A 19544-nucleotide genomic window follows, 5' to 3' on the forward strand; every position below is an offset into this window, starting at 1 on the left:
TTTTTTTTTCACGCTGGCCGGTGGCTACACATGCGCAAAAAACTCTACGATTTTATCATCTGTCTGGGGGAAGTGGCCTCACAGGAAGTGTCCAGAATTATATGTATTAATCGCGCGCGTGTTGCACTGGACTTGTTGCTGATTTTGTGACAGCAATGACGTCTATAACGTTTTTATGCTTATTTAAGGGCTGTTCGACATCCGTTCTTTCATTCCTGTGTTAGTAGATGTGAGAAGCTGTCAACTAATAGGAACAATTTTCAATTAAATTTCAACATTTTTTCTACAGCCTGAATCATATCACAGCATGAATTTATGGTACTATAAGTATAACAATAAAAAACAGTATTTGTTTAGTCAATAAAAAAATATTTTAACATTCCAGTACATTACTGGAGATAAATCCTTAATAATCGAACAATCGCATTTGTGAAGTTCCCTCATTCTGATGTAGGATAGGACCAGTAACTTGGGGTTTTATAATCTTCATTTTGCTTCAGTTTCGGCGGGGCGGGGTTGGCGGGACTCGTTTCGCGATTTATTTAATGTCCACCTACCTCAGTATAGTGTCCATTCACCACCTATTGCTCTGCATTCGTAGGTACTATGCAGACGATGAGAAAAGCAGAGTCGAAGAAAACCACCGTCCCTACTTATGATTACAAAGTCCATCTAACTCCAGTAACAAGATAAACCTGTAAATCTCTATTAATAACGGCCAAAGTGGGTGCTTCCTCCATCCATTGAAAATGTTTGTTTGTAGATACTGATGTTTTATTCCGGTCCTTTTCATTTATTGTGTCACCAAGCCCACATTTACGTTGGTAGTATATCTACTACTAGTTCGTGCAGCTTATATCACAAGTAAAACAGCCAGAAATGTGCTAAGTCGAACCCGAAATATTACGAGATTCACACAGGCAACACACTGTTACAAAACGAGTTCACATTCGGCCCTTTTCAGTGGATTCTTCGAAAGAAGATGTTCGCCAAAATGTTCTGTACATGCATACAGAACAACCCAAGCAGAATATTCACAAAGACCGATAGTTTCACACGCGGTTTATTCTGCAACCAACATTCCAAAACCTCTAAAAACTTCACCGTAATGTCCATAATTGCATCTGCTAGCAAGGCGATTTATAAAATTATAATCTTAATACTTTCTCTAGGTTCTTGACTGGATAGTTGGGTTCAATATATTGTTGCATGTTAACAGTTTCTAAGTGTGACAAAGCGTACTAGTAATGTGAAGCAGAAATCTTATAACAACGACTAATTCAGAAAGCAAATTATTTCTCAATAAATGGTTTCACATGTGAAATGTGGTGTAATCCTTTACATTTCCTAGTATGCAGAGTTTCAACTTCAATGCAATTATCGTGTGGTATACGACAGATCCTTAAGGTCCACTGTATATCAGAAAGAATTTGTGACTCAAGTGTTATTTCTTATGTGACAATGAATGAGCTTTAATGAGAACTTTCTGATCAATATATACACTCCTGGAAATTGAAATAAGAACACCGTGAATTCATTGTCCCAGGAAGGGGAAACTTTATTGACACATTCCTGGGGTCAGATACATCACATGATCACACTGACACAACCACAGGCACATAGACACAGGCAACAGAGCATGCACAATGTCGGCACTAGTACAGTGTATATCCACCTTTCGCAGCAATGCAGGCTGATATTCTCCCATGGAGACGATCGTAGAGATGCTGGATGTAGTCCTGTGGAACGGCTTGCCATGCCATTTCCACCTGGCGCCTCAGTTGGACCAGCGTTCGTGCTGGACGTGCAGACCGCGTGAGACGACGCTTCATCCAGTCCCAAACATGCTCAATGGGGGACAGATCCGGAGATCTTGCTGGCCAGGGTAGTTGACTTACACCTTCTAGAGCACGTTGGGTGGCACGGGATACATGCGGACGTGCATTGTCCTGTTGGAACAGCAAGTTCCCTTGCCGGTCTAGGAATGGTAGAACGATGGGTTCGATGACGGTTTGGATGTACCGTGCACTATTCAGTGTCCCCTTGACGATCACCAGTGGTGTACGGCCAGTGTAGGAGATCGCTCCCCACACCACGATGCCGGGTGTTGGCCCTGTGTGCCTCGGTCGTATGCAGTCCTGATTGTGGCGCTCACCTGCACGGCGCCAAACACGCATACGACCATCATTGGCACCAAGGCAGAAGCGACTCTCATCGCTGAAGACGACACGTCTCCATTCGTCCCTCCATTCACGCCTGTCGCGACACCACTGGAGGCGGGCTGCACGATTTGGGGCGTGAGCGGAAGACGGCCTAACGGTGTGCGGGATCGTAGCCCAGCTTCATGGAGACGGTTGCGAATGGTCCTCGCCGAGACTGCGATGGAGCTCCGTATGCCACGGCAAACTGGCTGACACTGACGGCGGCGGTGCACAAATGCTGCGCAGCTAGCGCCATTCGACGGCCAACACCGCGGTTCCTGGTGTGTCCGCTGTGCCGTGCGTGTGATCATTGCTTGTACAGCCCTCTCGCAGTGTCCGGAGCAAGTATGGTGGGTCTGACACACCGGTGTCAATGTGTTCTTTTTTCCATTTCCAGGAGTGTAGTTTCTTTGAATTTACTTTACTGTGTAGTTTTCTCCTTTTGTCTGCAGAAAAATTTATATTTTTATTAGCCAAATGAACTATGTCTTTGTGTCGAAGTTTATGTGTATTTGGAAAAGATACAAGCTCTCTGATTCTGTCTAGTGGTTCTTCAAACTTCAGTACAAGAATAGGTGGTAAAGCAGTGGTGTCATGAGGCATTTCATTCAGCACATTTTGAAATAAGTGTAAATATCTGTCCCAATATTGATGCTTTCTGTGACAATAAAGCCTGCAGAGCTTATTGATTTCTTTCACAATCCGTTCAGACAGGTTAAAATGTGGTGAGTACAATGAAATAAAAACAGGTTTACGCTTCTGAAGCATGCGTGACCAAACAGCAGATCTGAATTGTGGTCTGTTATCTGAAATGACTTTAACAACATGTCCATCTTCAAGTAAGAAATTTTTAACAAAGGCGTTGGATACCGACCGTCCAGTGGTTTTACATAACATTGTGAAAGAAACAAATTTTGAAGTAAGTTCAAGAGCGACTAGAACATACGAAAATACATTCGATGTTCTGACCAGTGGTCCCAAGAGATCAACAGCAGCAAATTCTTTTAATTTAGCAGGGATGATAGGAAACAACGGAGCACGATGTGAGATGGTAGATGGTTTAGATTATTGACAAAGTTTACAAATAGACAAGACTCTTCGAATTCTCTTTTCCATATTGTTAAAATAACAAGTCAACTGAAGAATATGATAACATTTTCGTGAACCAAAATGTGCATAGCTGAAATGAATGTACCAAATGAGATTATTAACAAAATCGTCAGGAATGCAAATGTACCCATAACTTGTCATCAGCAATGCAACGTTTGAAGAGTATGTTGTTTCTAACCAGATAATAATGCCGAATCTGTGTGTGTCTTTTCATGCCATTTACTTTTGATGTCTTTCCAAATCGGATCTTTATCTTGTTCATATGAATAAAGATGTGGTGATGAAGTTTTCAAAGGCGACTTTCTGAATGTAAAGAATACTGAAATTTTTCTCGAGGTTGGCTTCCATGTTACTTTCCTCGAGCCCAGCCAGTGGATGTGATAGTGCATCCGCAACAATGTTCTCCTTGCCAGGAATGTAGACTATTCTGAAGTGGGATTCTAGCAGAAACAATGCCCAACGCTTTAACCTGTCATGATTTCATTTTGAAGACATAAGAAATTGTAATGCACGATGATCACCGTATACTTTTATGTGTTTACCAGAGAGAAACGGAATTTGTTAAATGCCCAAATGACAGCTAAAGCTACTAATTCAGTGATGGAATAATTTTTTTTCTCAGATTTTGTTAGCACGTGGCAAGCAAAAGCGATGGTTTTCTGAACAGTAGTGTCATATACTATGGCTTCTTGAAATAAATGGACACCAAGACCAACTTCCGAGGAATCTGTGCTAAGGCAGAAATCTTGCGGCAGATCCAGGTGAGCTAGGATTGGTGCGTTAAGTAGCACTTCTTTCAAAGAATTGAATTCCAATTGTGCCTGATCGTCCGAGTTCCAAATAGTGTTTTTTCCAGTAAGAGAACAAGGTTTTGGTGTTTCTAGAATTTACATATTCAGAGAACGACGGTAAAAGTTCACAAGACTTAGGAAACAGTGGACTTGTTTTTTTGTCGATGGAACTGGAATGGCTCTGATTGCTTCTAACTTCTCAGGATCCAGATGAATGCCTTCAGAAGAAATAATGTGTCCCAAAAATTCCAGATTCTCCAAAAATACATAACACACTGTTGGGGATGCGATTATGTTGTTCCTATAAGGCTTCTGCTATTAGAATATCGTCCACATATAAGGTGATGCGACGTTTTAAGAACTCAGGTAATATGGAATTTAGCACACGAATAAATCCTGCTGAAGAAATGTTCAAACCAAAAGGAAGTATCCGAAATTGATAACAAACGCCGAAACAGAGAAAAGCTGTGTATTTTCTGCATTCTGGATGAAGTTCGATCTGATAGAAGCTGGATCTGAGATCAATAGAGGACAACACTTTTACTCCATTAAAATTTTGAAGAAGTTCTTCCAACATTTGCGGTCTGTCTGTTTCAGGAATGATGATGGTATTTTTTTGTCTCGAATCTAAGACAAGCCTGACCGATCAGTTTTTCTTCTCAACAACATGAATTGGATTATTATATGAGCTTACTGAAGGTTCAATAATGCCCTCGTCGGGCATAGATTGTATTTCCGTTCTGATATGGTCCCTATAATGTGTCAGAATTACGTATGGTCTGACGCAAAATTTAGCTTGCTCACGAACATGAAGCTGGTACTGAAATCCCTTGATTGTTCCTGTTTTGTGAGTAAAAACTGTGGAATGTGCTTGTAAAATGTCAAGAAGGTCCTGCCTATCAGTGTCATTACAGTTCTGAGTTGTTTGAATTTTATTCTGAATTAAGTCATTAGTATCAAATACGTCGGCGATATCATCCCTGTCAATACTTGTGAAGTAATTATTATAGTCAAGTTCCGTCGATAGTTCTGAACTGTTGTCTAACAAGAGGTAATCCGATTACTTTTCTCATCATGGTTTGAGAGCCAATCTTCAAATTTCAAAGCTATTGACTTACCTTCTTTCTCTAAACTTAATTCAGCATCATGAAAGCTTAAGATTTCTTTGTATTCATTCAAAAAGTCTACTCCCAATATAATTTCTGTTGACGATAATGGAACAATAAGAAAGTTCATAGAGAATCTGTGATTTTGACAAAAGAATTCTAAGTTGGTTTGTTGGCAGACATCTACACTTTTGCCAAAGATTGCACCTTGTAATTTAATCTTACATAACGGAAGTGTGGGGCAGTTGTTCGATTTGTTGCATTTGCTAAAAGTTGTTTCACTAATTACAGAAATTGGACTGCCAGAGTCAAGTACTGCCATAAATTTTATGTCATTTACTGTGATGTGAATTATGGGATATACAATATTGTTCTGTTTTACATCACGTTCCTTGAGTAAGTTGTCCCTAATGTCTTCCATTTTCACGTAATTAAAAGTCACGGCAGCTACGTCGTCAGCTTCGTAAGTACGTTTTGTGGCTGCCAATGGTGTGTCATTGTCTGTTGTCTCTTTGTTGTTGCACTTCGTTATTGGGATTTGGAGATCTAACTTCTACAATTTCAACCTGTCGATCCCACCAGTTCTGATTAAATTCTGGTCCGTTGTTAATATTATGTCATCTGTCATCATGTCAGTAGGTTCCATAGTTTCTTTCTCGTCAGTCACGTGGTGGAGAACTTCTCCTGGAATCATAGCTGCGAGGTGGGCCATTGCAGCTGAAGTTATTCTGTCTCCCTTGATAATAATTATTTTGGTTCCCATATTGTCTGTTTCTCTGATTGTCTCTGTTATAGTCATTATTGCATAGAGGTGATTTTTCTCTGTAATTATTATTACTCTGCCAATGGTTGTCATACGGGTAGTGTCTGTTTTGGTCACGATTTATGTTGTAAGGATAGCCTTGTCATGTCCAGTTATCATTTCTGTCATCACGGAATTGTGACAGATGTGACCTGTAATTGTTGTTCTCCTGATTATGCATCCCACGATTGTCAGTGTCATTTTCCAATTCTTGAACAGTCCCTGAAAAGTTTCAGTGTTGTCTTTACAAAGTCCCAACAAAATGACATGTCTCAAATGTTCAGGCAAATTGATTAAGCACATGCGGATGAATTCTGAGGGGCTGTATGGGTTTGACAGGTACTGATTCTTGTGCAACATGTCTTCAAAATATTTGACAAGACTGGAAAATTCAGATTGTTCAAAGTGTTTCATCATTATGATGCTGTATTTTACTTGGTCTTGAGTAGCTTGAGACCAATATGCTGAGGGGAAGGCATGACAAAATTCTCCTTCACTGTGACGATCGTGAATGATCAAACACATTCTTAAAGCAGGTTCATTTTCCAAATAGCCACATATAAATTCGAATCTGTGCTCTAATGACCAGTTGAGAGGAAAACAATGAGAGAATTGAGGAAGCCACACTTGTGATAGAATTCCATTGCCAGAATTCTTAAATGATTTGAATTTACGTGTAGTAATGAACAGCTTATAATCAAAATCATTGTGTCAGTGAATTGCATATCGGTCACTGCTACGTCGTGTCGGCGGTTCCATCTCAAAATTCGGTGCACATTGCCGATTTCTTTCAAAATTTCCGAAATGCCCTGTGTTATTACTTTGTGGCTTTCCTGTATTTCTAAGTCCCTCTTCCCGTATTGGAGCACGAGTGTCCTCTGAAATATGTAATTCTTGTATTACTTGTGCCAATTGATCTTGTACTTCCTGGATTTCTCTTTAGTGTTGTGTATTAATTTGATTCTGATTTTGTTTGAATTTCTTAATTTGTTCCAGTGAAGGCTACCGGTCTTGTGTCATTCAGATCATCATCTACCTTCACAGATAAATTATTTAGCTGATCTGTAAGTTCGACTGCTTTCTCCAATAATGAACTGACTTCCTCCGTGTGTCTTTCTGAACCAAGTGTCAGAGTGTCCATTTGTGTTGAAAGCGTATTTACTGTGTCCTTTAAGATTTCCTGAGTTTCTGCAAGTTGTGTAACCGAATCAGTAGATGTAACTGAGTCAATTGTAGCTTGTAAGGTGTCGTGATTTTCATGAACAATAGTTTGTAGTTCTTTTATGGCTGCTTCGTGATTCTGTAATGCATTTTTAAGATGCAAAAAAATAGGTTGAAAATGCTCATAAATCTGTGTTTTTATGTCATTACAGACTTTTTGACATATCGATTCTATTTTAAGTAACTCAACAGTTAAATCTTCACATGCTTGTTCAAGCATTTGCTCAATTGTGTGTAACTTTAGAAGCTTTTGTCCCAGTTGTTGCTGTGTTTGTTTTTGACTTTGTTCCATTGTGTCTAACTTTTGTCCCATTTGTTTCTGATTTTGTTGCACTTGTCTTTGATTTAGTTTCATTTGTTGCATTAATTGCAATAATAATGTATTAGTAACGGCTGAAAGCAAGGCAAAACTAGAGCCGTAATTTTTCCCGAGGGCATGCAGCTTTACTGTATGGTTAAATGATGATGGCATCCTCTGGGTAAAACATTCTGGAGGTATAATAGTCACCCATTCGGATCTCTGGGTAGGGACTACTCAAGAGGACATCGTTATAAGGCGAAAGAAAACTGGCGTTCTATGGATCAGAGTGTGGAATGTCAGATGCCTTAATTGGGCAGGTAGGTTAGAAAATTTAAAAAGGGAAATGGATAGGTTAAAGTTAGATATAGTGGGTATTAATGAAGTTCGGTGGTAGGAGGAGCAAGACTTTTTGCCAGCTGAATACAGTGTTATAAATACAAAATCAAATAGGGGTAATGCAGGAGTAGGTTTAATAATGATTAAAAATATAGGAGTGTGGGTAATGTACTACAAACAGCACAGTGAACGCATTATTGTGGCTAAGATAGACACAAAGCCCACACCTACTACAGTAATACAAGTTTATATGCCAACTAGCTCTGCAGATATGAAGAAATTGATGAAATGTATGATGAGATAAAAGAAATTATTCAGGTAGTGAAGGGTGACTGGAATTCGATAGTAGGAAAAGGGAGAGAAGGAAACATAGTAGGTGAATGTAGATTGGGAGTAAGAAATGAAAGAGGAAGCTGCCTGGTAGAATTCTGCACAGAGCATGACTTAATCATAAATATAATCTTGAACACTTGGTTCAAGAATCATAAAATAAGGTTGTATACATGGAAGAAGCCTGGAGATACTAGAAGGTATCAGATAGATTATATAATGGTAAGACAGAGATATAGGAACCAGATTTTAAATTGTAAGACATTTCCAGGGGAAGATGTGGACTCTGACCACGATCTATTGGTTATGGATTGTAGATTAAAACGGAAGAAACTGCAAAAAAGTGGGAATTTAAGGAGGGACCTGGCTAAACTGACTAAACCAGAGGTTGTACAGAGTTTCAGCGAGAGCATAAGAGAACAATTGTCACGAATGGGGGGAAAAACACAGTAGAAGAAGAATGGCTAGCTTTGAAGGATGAAGTAGCGAAGGCAGCAGAGGATCAAGTAGGTAAAAAGACGAGGACTAGTAGAACTCCTTGGGGAACAGAAGAAATATTGAATTTCCTTTATTGAGAGGAGCAAATGTAAAAATGCAGTAAATGAAGCAGCCAAAAAGGAATACAAACGTCTCAAAAATGAGATCGACAGGAAGTGCAAAATGGCTATGCAATAATGGCTAGAGGACAAATGTAAGGATGCAGAGGCTTATCTCACTGGGGGTAAGATAGATATTACCTACAGGAAAATCAAAGAGTCCTTTGGAGAGAAGAGAACCACATGTATGAATATCAAGAGCTAAGATGGAAAACCCACTTATAAGCAAATAAGGGAAAGCAGAAAGGTGGAAGGAGTATATAGAGGGTCTATACAAGGGTGATGTACTTGAGGACAGTATTGTGGAAATGGAAGAGGATGTAGACGAAGGTGAAATCGGAGATACGATACTAAGTGAAGAGTTTGACAGGGCACTGAAAGACCTGAGTCGAAACAAGGCCCCGGGAGTAGACAACATTTCATTAGAACTACTGACAGCCCTGACAAAACTCTACCATCTGGTGAGCAAGTTGTATGAGACAGGCGAAATACCCTCAGACTTCAAGAAAAATATAATAATTCCATTTCCAAACAAAGCAGGTGTTGACAGATGTGAAAATTACCGAACTATCAGTTTAATAAGTCACAGCTGCTAAATACTAACGTGAATTCTTTACAGATGAATGGAGAAACTGGTAGAAGACGACCTCGGGGAAGATCAGTTACATTGGAGCACCTGAGGCAATACTGACCATACGACTTATCTTAGAAGAAATCTTATCTTAGAAGAAATACAGGGAGCGAAAGGCGATTTACAATTTGTAAAGAACCAGACAGCAGTTATAAGAGTTGAGGGACATGAAAGGAAAGCAGTGGTTGGGAAGGGAGTGAGACAGGGTTGTAACCTCTCCCCAATGTTATTCAATCTGTATATTGAGCAAGCAGTAAAGGAAACAAAAGAAAAATTCGGAGTAGGTATTAAAATCCATGGAGAAGAAATAAAAACTTTGAGGTTTGCCGATGACATTGTAATTCTGTCAGAGACAGCTAAGGACTTGGAAGAGCAGTTGAATGGAATGGACAGTGTCTTGAAAGGTGGATATAAGGTGAACGTCAACAAAATCAAAACGAAGATAATGGAATGTAGTCGAATTAAGTCGGTGATGCTGAGGGAATTAGATTAGGAAGTGAGACACTTAAAGTATTAAAGGAGTTTTGCTATTTGGGGAGCAAAATAACTGATGATGGTCGAAATAGAGAGGATATAAAATGTAGACTGGCAATGGCAAGGAAAGCGTTTCTGATGAAGAGATATTTGTTAACATCGAGTATAGATTTAAGTGTCAGTAAGTCGTTTCTGAAAGTATTTGTATGGCGTTTAGGCATGTATGGAAGTGAACCATGGATGATAAATAGTTTGGACATGAAGAGAATAGAAGCTTTCGAAATGTGGTGCTACAGAAGAATGCTGAATATTAGATGGGTAGATCACATAACTAGTGAGGAGATACTGAATGGAATTGGGGAGAAGAGAAATTTGTGGCACAACTTGACTAGAAGAAAGGATCGGTTGGTAGGACATGTTCTGAGGCATTAAGGGATCACCAATTTAGTATTGGAGGGCACCGTGGAGGGTAAAAATCGTAGAGGGAGACCAAGAGATGAATGCACTAAGCAAATTCAGAAGGATGTAGGTTGTAGTAGGTACGGGGAGATGAAGAAGCTTGCACAGGATAGAGTAGCATGGAGAGCTGCATGAAACAAGTCTCAGGACTGAAGACCACAACAAGAACAAACAATGTACACTCCTGGAAATTGAAATAAGAACACCGTGAATTCATTGTCCCAGGAAAGGGGAAACTTTACTGACACATTCCTGGGGTCAGATACATCACATGATCACACTGACAGAACCACAGGCACATAGACACAGGCAACAGAGCATGCACAATGTCGGCACTAGTACAGTGTATATCCACCTTTCGCAGCAATGCAGGCTGCTATTCTCCCATGGAGACGATCGTAGAGATGCTGGATGTAGTCCTGTGGAACGGCTAGCCATGCCATTTCCACCTGGCGCCTCAGTTGGACCAGCGTTCGTGCTGGACGTGCAGACCGCGTGAGACGACGCTTCATCCAGTCCCAAACATGCTCAGTGGGGGACAGATCCGGAGATCTTGCTGGCCAGGGTAGTTGACTTACACATTCTAGAGCACGTTGGGTGGCACGGGATACATGCAGACGTGCATTGTCCTGTTGGAACAGCAAGTTCCCTTGCCGGTCTAGGAATGGTAGAACGATGGGTTCGATGACGGTTTGGATGTACCGTGCACTATTCAGTGTCCCCTCGACGATCACCAGTGGTGTACGGCCAGTGTAGGAGATCGCTCCCCACACCACGATGCCGGGTGTTGGCCCTGTGTGCCTCGGTCGTATGCAGTCCTGATTGTGGCGCTCACCTGCACGGCGCCAAACACGCATACGACCATCATTGGCACCAAGGCAGAAGCGACTCTCATCGCTGAAGACGACACGTCTCCATTCGTCCCTCCATTCATGCCTGTCGCGACACCACTGGAGGCGGGCTGCACGATGTTGGGGCGTGAGCGGAAGACGGCCTAACGGTGTGCGGGACCGTAGCCCAGCTTCATGGAGACGGTTGCGAATGGTCCTCGCCGATACCCCAGGAGCAACAGTGTCCCTAATTTGCTGGGAAGTGGCGGTGCGGTCCCCTACGGCACTGCGTAGGATCCTACGGTCTTGGCGTGCATCCGTGCGTCGCTGCGGTCCGGTCCCAGGTCGACGGGCACGTGCACCTTCCGCCGACCACTGGCGACAACATCGATGTACTGCGGAGACCTCACGCCCCACGTGTTGAGCAATTCGGCGGTACGTCCACCCGGCCTCCCGCATGCCCACTATACGCCCTCGCTCAAAGTCCGTCAACTGCACATACGGTTCACGTCCACGCTGTCGCGGCATGCTACCAGTGTTAAAAGACTGCGATGGAGTTCCGTATGCCACGGCAAACTGGCTGACACTGACGGCGGCGGTGCACAAATGCTGCGCAGCTAGCGCCATTCGACGGCCAACACCGCGGTTCCTGGTGTGTCCGCTGTGCCGTGCGTGTGATCATTGCTTGTACCGCCCTCTCGCAGTGTCCGGAGCAGGTATGGTGGGTCTGACACACCGGTGTCAATGTGTTCTTTTTTCCATTTCCAGGAGTGTATTAGTATCTGGAACCTGTTCCTCTGTCCTTTTCGGCAGTGCATTTGTACCGGTAGCATTAGCATTTTGAAAAGCAGAAATAAGTGTCTTGACTTGACTGAGAAAAGGGTAATGATGCAAAATCGGAATCCACAGTATTTGCAAGATTTTGTCCTATCTTTTCTGATTCCTGAGGCGAGCTATTGCATACCGATCGACGGACAATACTACCCTGTTCACTAGCTGTTTCACTTTCTACACCATTATTTAGTGCCTGGTCCATTTCCCTATGCACAGTTAACAAATTACTGTGTTGAACATTAGTTAATTCACTACTCAGTGGCGGTAACACACTACTCTCGTTTTCGCTGTCATTTCTGAGTTTACTTTGGAGCCTAGTATTACGTTTTTCACCCGCCATAATTGTCACAATATTTCACATGATAACAGAGAAAAGCACAATTTGAAGAGCAATATAAGAAAACACATTAAAATAGCACTGACAATATAATCCAATTAATTGCAAGCATGGCTGCGAAATATGTGGTGCATATCTACATGCGTGCCACAACTGTTTTACAGTACAACAATGAAAAACCATAATTACAATGGAAATTCTCTCTACAGTAACACGTTAGCAATAAACAATAACTTCACTAATTACTCAAACTATAAGAAAAAATTGGAAGATTCCAGTGAGGTATCCTTGGCTAAGGGTCGACATATGAAACGTCCCATTAGAAAATTAAGAATGACAATGCTGGAAAAACTGTTACGTTATTTCATTTTCAAACAGCTGAGCAAAACTAAACGTACTGAGAATGTTGCAACTTTACTTATTCTGATCATGTCTAAACTGACACACAATATTTTAGCGCAACGCAATCTGACTTTCAATAATCCCTACAAAAGAATGGCCCTGACTAACATACCCTTCATGAATCACTTACCTCACAAAAATCTTCGTTACTCGAACTACTGCAATACAGCGAGCGCCAGTACTGCTAGCTAAATAAAAGATTCTAACTACTGAAGGGCCCGCATCTCGTGGTCGTGCGGTAGCGTTCTCGCTTCCCACGCCCGGGTTCCCGGGTTCGATTCCCGGCGGGGTCAGGGATTTTCCCTGCCTCGTGATGGCTGGGTGTTGTGTGCTGTCCTTAGGTTAGTTAGGTTTAAGTAGTTCTAAGTTCTAGGGGACTTATGACCACAGCAGTTGAGTCCCATAGTGCTCAGAGCCATTTGAACCAACTACTGAAGGCAGTAACTACTGATAGGCATAGTTAGCAAATGTAAGATTTTGATAGAGAACAAACAATGTATTTACCTTAATAGTGTTCAAAAGTTATTATATTTATAGCAGTTTGTGACATCCAATTTTACAAATTTCCTTTTTCTGACGGACACACGTCCAGATCGTCCGCTCATAGTAACCTCTCCAAACTCTGGTATTTCTCTCCCCACATCCACCGCTGCTGGCGGCTCACCTCCAACAGCCCAACACTACTGGCTGCTCACATCCAACTGCCCAACACTGCACGATTAACTACCAACAACGAGTCCAACCAGCCACAGACTGCACACAGCGCAGTCAGCGATTTTAATAGAGAGCGCTACGTGGCGTTACCAACATAAAAACCTAAACAGCCTACTTACAGTATCTAAGGCGAAAGAAAAAAAAACTTACTGCTTTTTGTAGAGGCCAGCATAGTGACAAGATGTGGCTTACAACGAGTACAGGCCTCTAGGCCCTAAAATTAAATCACCAAAACACCAGTCTGCACTTTACGTAAAATCGGGCGCCTAAAAATTTTTAAAAACATTTACTCTAAATATAAGCCAATAGCCCCACGGGGGAGAGTTGAGAACGTGCTGCAAACCCTCTAGAAATCACATTAAATTAAAATGGGGAGCGTAGCACAACAAAAAATTGAAAAATCAAGCGGAAGACCAGCGCCAAACTGCTTCAAACACAACAGACAGCAGGCAGTGGAGACAAGTCGCTGTAGAACATACATACGACGCTCACCATAAATATCAGGAAACCAAACCGGGCTTTTGCTTCGACCAAGGAACCCGAAGAAGGCGTTGACTCGGTGCTCGGCAAAATCCTGTGGTGTAGGCCTTCCGGTCTCCAGGAGGGGCGCGGATACTTCACGTGCAAGTGCAGCCAGGGTAGGACTAAGCTAGCCCACCACGGTACGTCAATAGCCGCACCGAGCGCACGCTGAACGCCAACCGCCAGTGCGCACACGAGATAAACGGTGCGCCGGCAATGCTGACCAACTGCCCCTACGTTCCACCGGACCCACCATCCACCATATGCGACCAGTTTCGGCTGCGCTCTTCCTTTTTGCACAACCCAAGAGAAAACCAAAGACACTCTAATCGGCAAAGACGGTGCTCAACTCTCCAGACGCTGTCGAATTCGGCGCACGGCTCAAAAACATCTTGTCATTTCACATAACGCTTTCACACTATAAATCACGTTCTTCTATCCCTTTTCTCTTTTCTGGAAAATCTACTCTCATTGCTATGCAATGTACACTAAGGCGACAAAAGTCGTGGGCTAGTGATATGCACATTCCCAAGGTGGCTTCTGTCAACTCCCCCTCCAGGATGATGCCCTCTCTCCCTCCATTTATCCTTCCTATCAACTCTGATCCTCCCTCCCCCTCCTTTCCTCTGTCCTTTCCCTGGGCTCCCTCTTCCCCCCCCCCCTTCTGTCCTGTTTCCTCCCCACTAAACCTCTCCCTACCTCCCTTCTCCCCCCCCAGTCCTTTTGTATTCCCCTCCTCTGCCTACCCCCCTCCCTGTCGCGTCTGCCCCCCACCCCTCTTATGGGTCCTCATCCTCCATCAGCTCCTTTCCCGGTTCCCCCCCCTTCGCTTTTACTCTCCTTTCCCCCCTTTTTTTGTTTTCCCATCTTCTGTCCAGTTTCCCCCCACCTGCTCTCGACTGTGGTGTCACATTTGCCAACTTTTTCGTGCAGTGTTCCAGTGACTATTCAGTGTTGTTTGTCTTTCTCGTGTTGCGAACAGAAACCATGCTGTCGCTGGGTGCGAATTTTATGTCTTTTGCGAACAGAATCCAGACTGTCGCCGTGTTTTTTAATTGTCTATTGTTTTCCCTGTCTGCTCCGTATGTATTTTTATTAGCATCATCATCCCTCTGTTGTTTGTTTTAAGTTCCACGATTTCTTTTCGCCTTGTTACTCTCTAAGTCCCCGATTTTATCGCCTGTTTTTTATTATTATTTGTTCTCCTGATCTTTGTCACAAAATCTGTAGGCTGAAGAGCGGCATACTAAGCTGCTGCCAGCCCGCCCCCTTCGGGGGAAATTGAAAAAAAAAAAAAAGAGATATGCACATGTACAGATGGCGGTAGTATCGGGTACACGAGGTACAAAGTGGCAATGAATTGGCGGAGCTGTCGTTTGTACTCGTATGTATGAATCATCTGAAAAGGTTTCCCGACGCGATTATGGCCGCACGAAGGGAATCAACAAACTCTGAACGCGGAATGATAGTTGGAGCTCGACGCATGGGACCTTCCATTTCGTAAATTGTTAGGCGTTTCGATATTTCGATATTCACAGTGTCAGGAGTGTGCCGAGAATATCAAATTTTGGGCAATACCTCTCACCGCGGACAGCGCAGCAACGCAGTGACCTTCGATGTTCAGTTAGTGGCCGAGAGCCGTGGCGTTCTCTTAGACTTGTCAGTGCGTGAAATTGCTTCACTTCAAGTTTAAACACACAAGCTAAAAGATGTCAAAGTTGGCGTAAGGAGTGTTATGCGTGAAGCGTTCAGTGAATTCAAAAGTAAAATTCTGTGCACCGACTTGACAGAAAATCCTAGGAAGTTCTGGTCTTACGTTAAATCAGTAAGTGGATCGAAGCAGCATATCCAGACACTCTGGGGTGATGATGGCATTGAAACAGAGGATGACACGCGTAAAGCTGAAATACTAAACACCTTTTCCCAAAGCTGTTTCACCGAGGAGGACCGCACTGCAGTTCCTTCTCTGAATCCTCGCACGAGCGAAAAAATGGCTGACATCGAAATAAGTGTCCAAGGAATAGAAAACCAACTGAAATCACTCAACAGAGGAAAGTCCACTGGACCTGACGGGATACCAATTCGATTCTACACAGAGTACGGGAAAGAACTTGCCCCCTTCTAAGAGCCGTGTACCGCAAGTCTATAGAGGAACGGAAGGTTCCAAATGATTGGAAAAAGAGCACAGGTAGTTCCACTTTTCAAGAAGGGTCGTCTAGCAGATGCACAAAACTATGGGCCTATATCTCTGATGTCGATCTGTTGTAGAATTTTAGAAGATGTTTTTTACTCGCTTATCATGTCGTTTTTGGAAACGCAGAATGTACTCTGCAGGAATCAACATGGATTCCGGAAACAGCGTTCGTGTGAGACCCAACTCGCTTTATTTGTTCATGAGACCCAGGATATAGTTTCGCACTGTCGTCTGATAAACAAAGTAAGAGCCTACGGAATATCAGAGCAGCTGTGTGGCTGGATTGAAGAATTTTTAGCAAACAGAACACAGCATGTTGTTGTCAATGGAGAAACGTCTACAGACGTTAAGGTAACCTCTGGCGTGCCACAGGGGAGTGTTATGGGACCATTGCTTTTCACAATATATATAAATGACCTAGTAGATATTGTCGGAAGTTCCATGCTGCTTTTCGCGGATGATGCTGTAGTATACAGAGTAGTTGCAGCATTAGAAAATTGCTGCGAAATGCATTAAGATCTGCTGCAGTGGATAGGCACTTGGTGCAGGGAGTGGCAACTGACCCTTAACATAGACAAATGTAATGTATTGCGAATACATAGAAAGAAGGATCCTTTATTGTATGATTATATGACAGCGGAACAAACACTGGTAGCAGTTACTTCTGTAAAATATCTGGGAGTATGTGTACGGGACGATTTGAAGTGGAATGATCATATAAAATTAATTGTTGGTAAGGCGGGTACCAGGTTGAGATTCATTGGGAGAGTCCTTAGAAAATGTAGTCCATCAACAAAGGCGGTGACTTACAAAACACTCGTTCGACCTATACTTGAGTATTGCTCATCAGTGTGGGATCCGTACCAGGTCGGGTTGACAGAGAAGATAGAGAAGATCCAAAGAAGAGCGGCGTGTTACGTCTCAGGGTTATTTTGTAAGCGTGATAGCGTTTCGGAGATGTTTAACAAACTCAAGTGGCAGACTCTGCAAGAGAGGCGCTCTGCATCGCGGTGTAGCTTGCTGTCCAGGTTTCGAGAGGGTAAGTTTCTGGATGAGGTGTTGTGTCTAGACAAGACAGCCTAGACACAATGCGAGGAAGCCGAAAGGCACGCGCTTAAAATCACGCAGGCTGGCGTGAGGTCTGAAACAGGATACGTAATGAATGCTATGAAGAAAAGTACGTAGCTTCTGGAATACTTAACTTTAATCCACATTTGTAGAACATCGCTCTTGATGATACATTAATAGAATCTCAATATCTATGGAATACGGCGACTTGCTAGGTCGTAGCAAATGTAGCTGAAGGCTATGCTACTATCGTCTCGGCAAATGAGAGCGTAATTCTCAGTGAACGATGGCTAGCAAAGTCGGCTGTACAACTGGGGCGAGTGCTAGGACGTGTCTCTAGACCTGCCATGTGGCGGCGCTCGGTCTGCAATTACTGACAGTGGCGAGACGCGGGTCCGACGTATACTACCGGACCGCGGCCGATTTAAAAGCTAGCACCTAGCAAGTGTGTTGTCTGGCGGTGACACCACATGAGGTATCGAATATATTGCTTCCCCCTACTTATACCTGCCGAGGAGATCACGAATGTAAAATTAGAGAGATTCGAGCGCGCACGGAGGCTTTCAGACAGTCGTTCTTCTCGCGAAGCATACGCGACTGGAACAGGAAAGGTAGGTAATGACAGTGGCACGTAAAGTGCCCTCCGCCACACACCGTTGGGTGGCTTTCGGAGTATAAATGTAGATGTAGATTTACCGCAGAAATAAACGTAGGACGTGCGACGAACGTATCTGTTACGACAGCGCCGGCCAGTGCGGCCGAGCGGTTCTAGGCGCTTCAGCCTGGAACCGCGCGTCCGCTACGGTCGCAGGTTCGAATCCTGCCTCCGGCATGGACGTGTGTGATGTCCTTAGGTTAGTTAGGTTTAAGTAGTTCTAAGTTCTAGGGGACTGATGACCTCAGATGTTAAGTCCCATAGAGTTCAGAGCCATTTGAACCATTTCGTTACGACAGAGCGGCAAAATTTGGCGTTAATGGGCTATGGAAGCAGAGGACCGACGCGAGTGCCTTTAATGAGACCACGACATCATCTCCAACGCGTCTCCTGGGCACGTGACAGTATCGGTTCGACCATAGTCGACTAGAAAACCGTGGCCTGGTCAGATGAGTCCCGATTTCAGTTGGTAAGAGCTGATGGTAGAGTTGGAGCGTGGCGCGGACTCCAGGAATCCACGGGCCCAAGTTGTCAACGACGTACTCTGCAAGCTGGTGGTGGCTCCATAATGGTGCGGACTGTGATTACGTGGATCATTGACTGGAAGTGGTTATGTTCAGCTACTGGGGGCCACTTTCAGTCATTCGTGCACTTCATGTCCCCAAACATCATCATCATCATCATCATCATCATCATTTAAGACTGATTATGCCTTTCAGCGTTCAGTCTGGAGCATAGCCCCCCTTATACAGTTCCTCCATGATCCCCTATTCAGTGCTATCATTGGTGCCTCTTCTGATGTTAAACCTATTACTTCAAAATCATTCTTAACCGAATCCAGGTACCTTCTCCTCGGTCTGCGCCGACTCCTCCTACCCTCTACTGCTGAATCCATGAGTCTCTTGGGTAACCTTGCTTCTCCCATGCGTGTAACATGACCCCACCATCTAAGCCTGTTCGCCCTGACTGCTACATCTATAGAGTTCATTCCCAGTTTTTCTTTTATTTCCTCATTGTGGACACCCTCCTGCCATTGTTCCCATCTACTAGTACCTGCAATCATCCTAGCTACTTTCATATCCGTAACCTCAACCTTGTTGATAAGGTAACCTGAATCCACCCAGCTTTCGCTCCCATACAACAAAGTTGGTCGAAAGATTGAACGGTGCACAGATAACTTAGTCTTGGTACTGACTTCCTTCTTGCAGAAGAGAGTAGATTGTAGCTGAGCGCTCACTGCATTAGCTTTGCTACACCTCACTTCCAGTTCTTTCGCTATGTTGCCATCCTGTGAGAATATGCATCCTAAGTACTTGAAACCGTCCACCTGTTCTAACTTTGTTCCTCCTATTTGGCACTCAATCCGTTTATATTTCTTTCCTACTGACATTACTTTCGTTTTGGAGATGCTAATCTTCATACCATAGTCCTTACATTTCTGATCTATCTCTGAAATATTACTTTGCAAACTTTGAATCGAATCTGCCATCACAGCTAAGTCATCCGCATATGCAAGACTGCTTATTTTGTGTTCACATATCTTAATCTCACCCAGCCAGTCTATTGTTTTCAACATATGATCCATAGATAATATGAACAACAGTGGAGACAGGTTGCAGCCTTGTCTTAC

This window comes from Schistocerca cancellata, chromosome 2 (assembly GCF_023864275.1).
Source record: "Schistocerca cancellata isolate TAMUIC-IGC-003103 chromosome 2, iqSchCanc2.1, whole genome shotgun sequence".
NCBI classification, from domain to species: domain Eukaryota; kingdom Metazoa; phylum Arthropoda; class Insecta; order Orthoptera; family Acrididae; genus Schistocerca; species Schistocerca cancellata.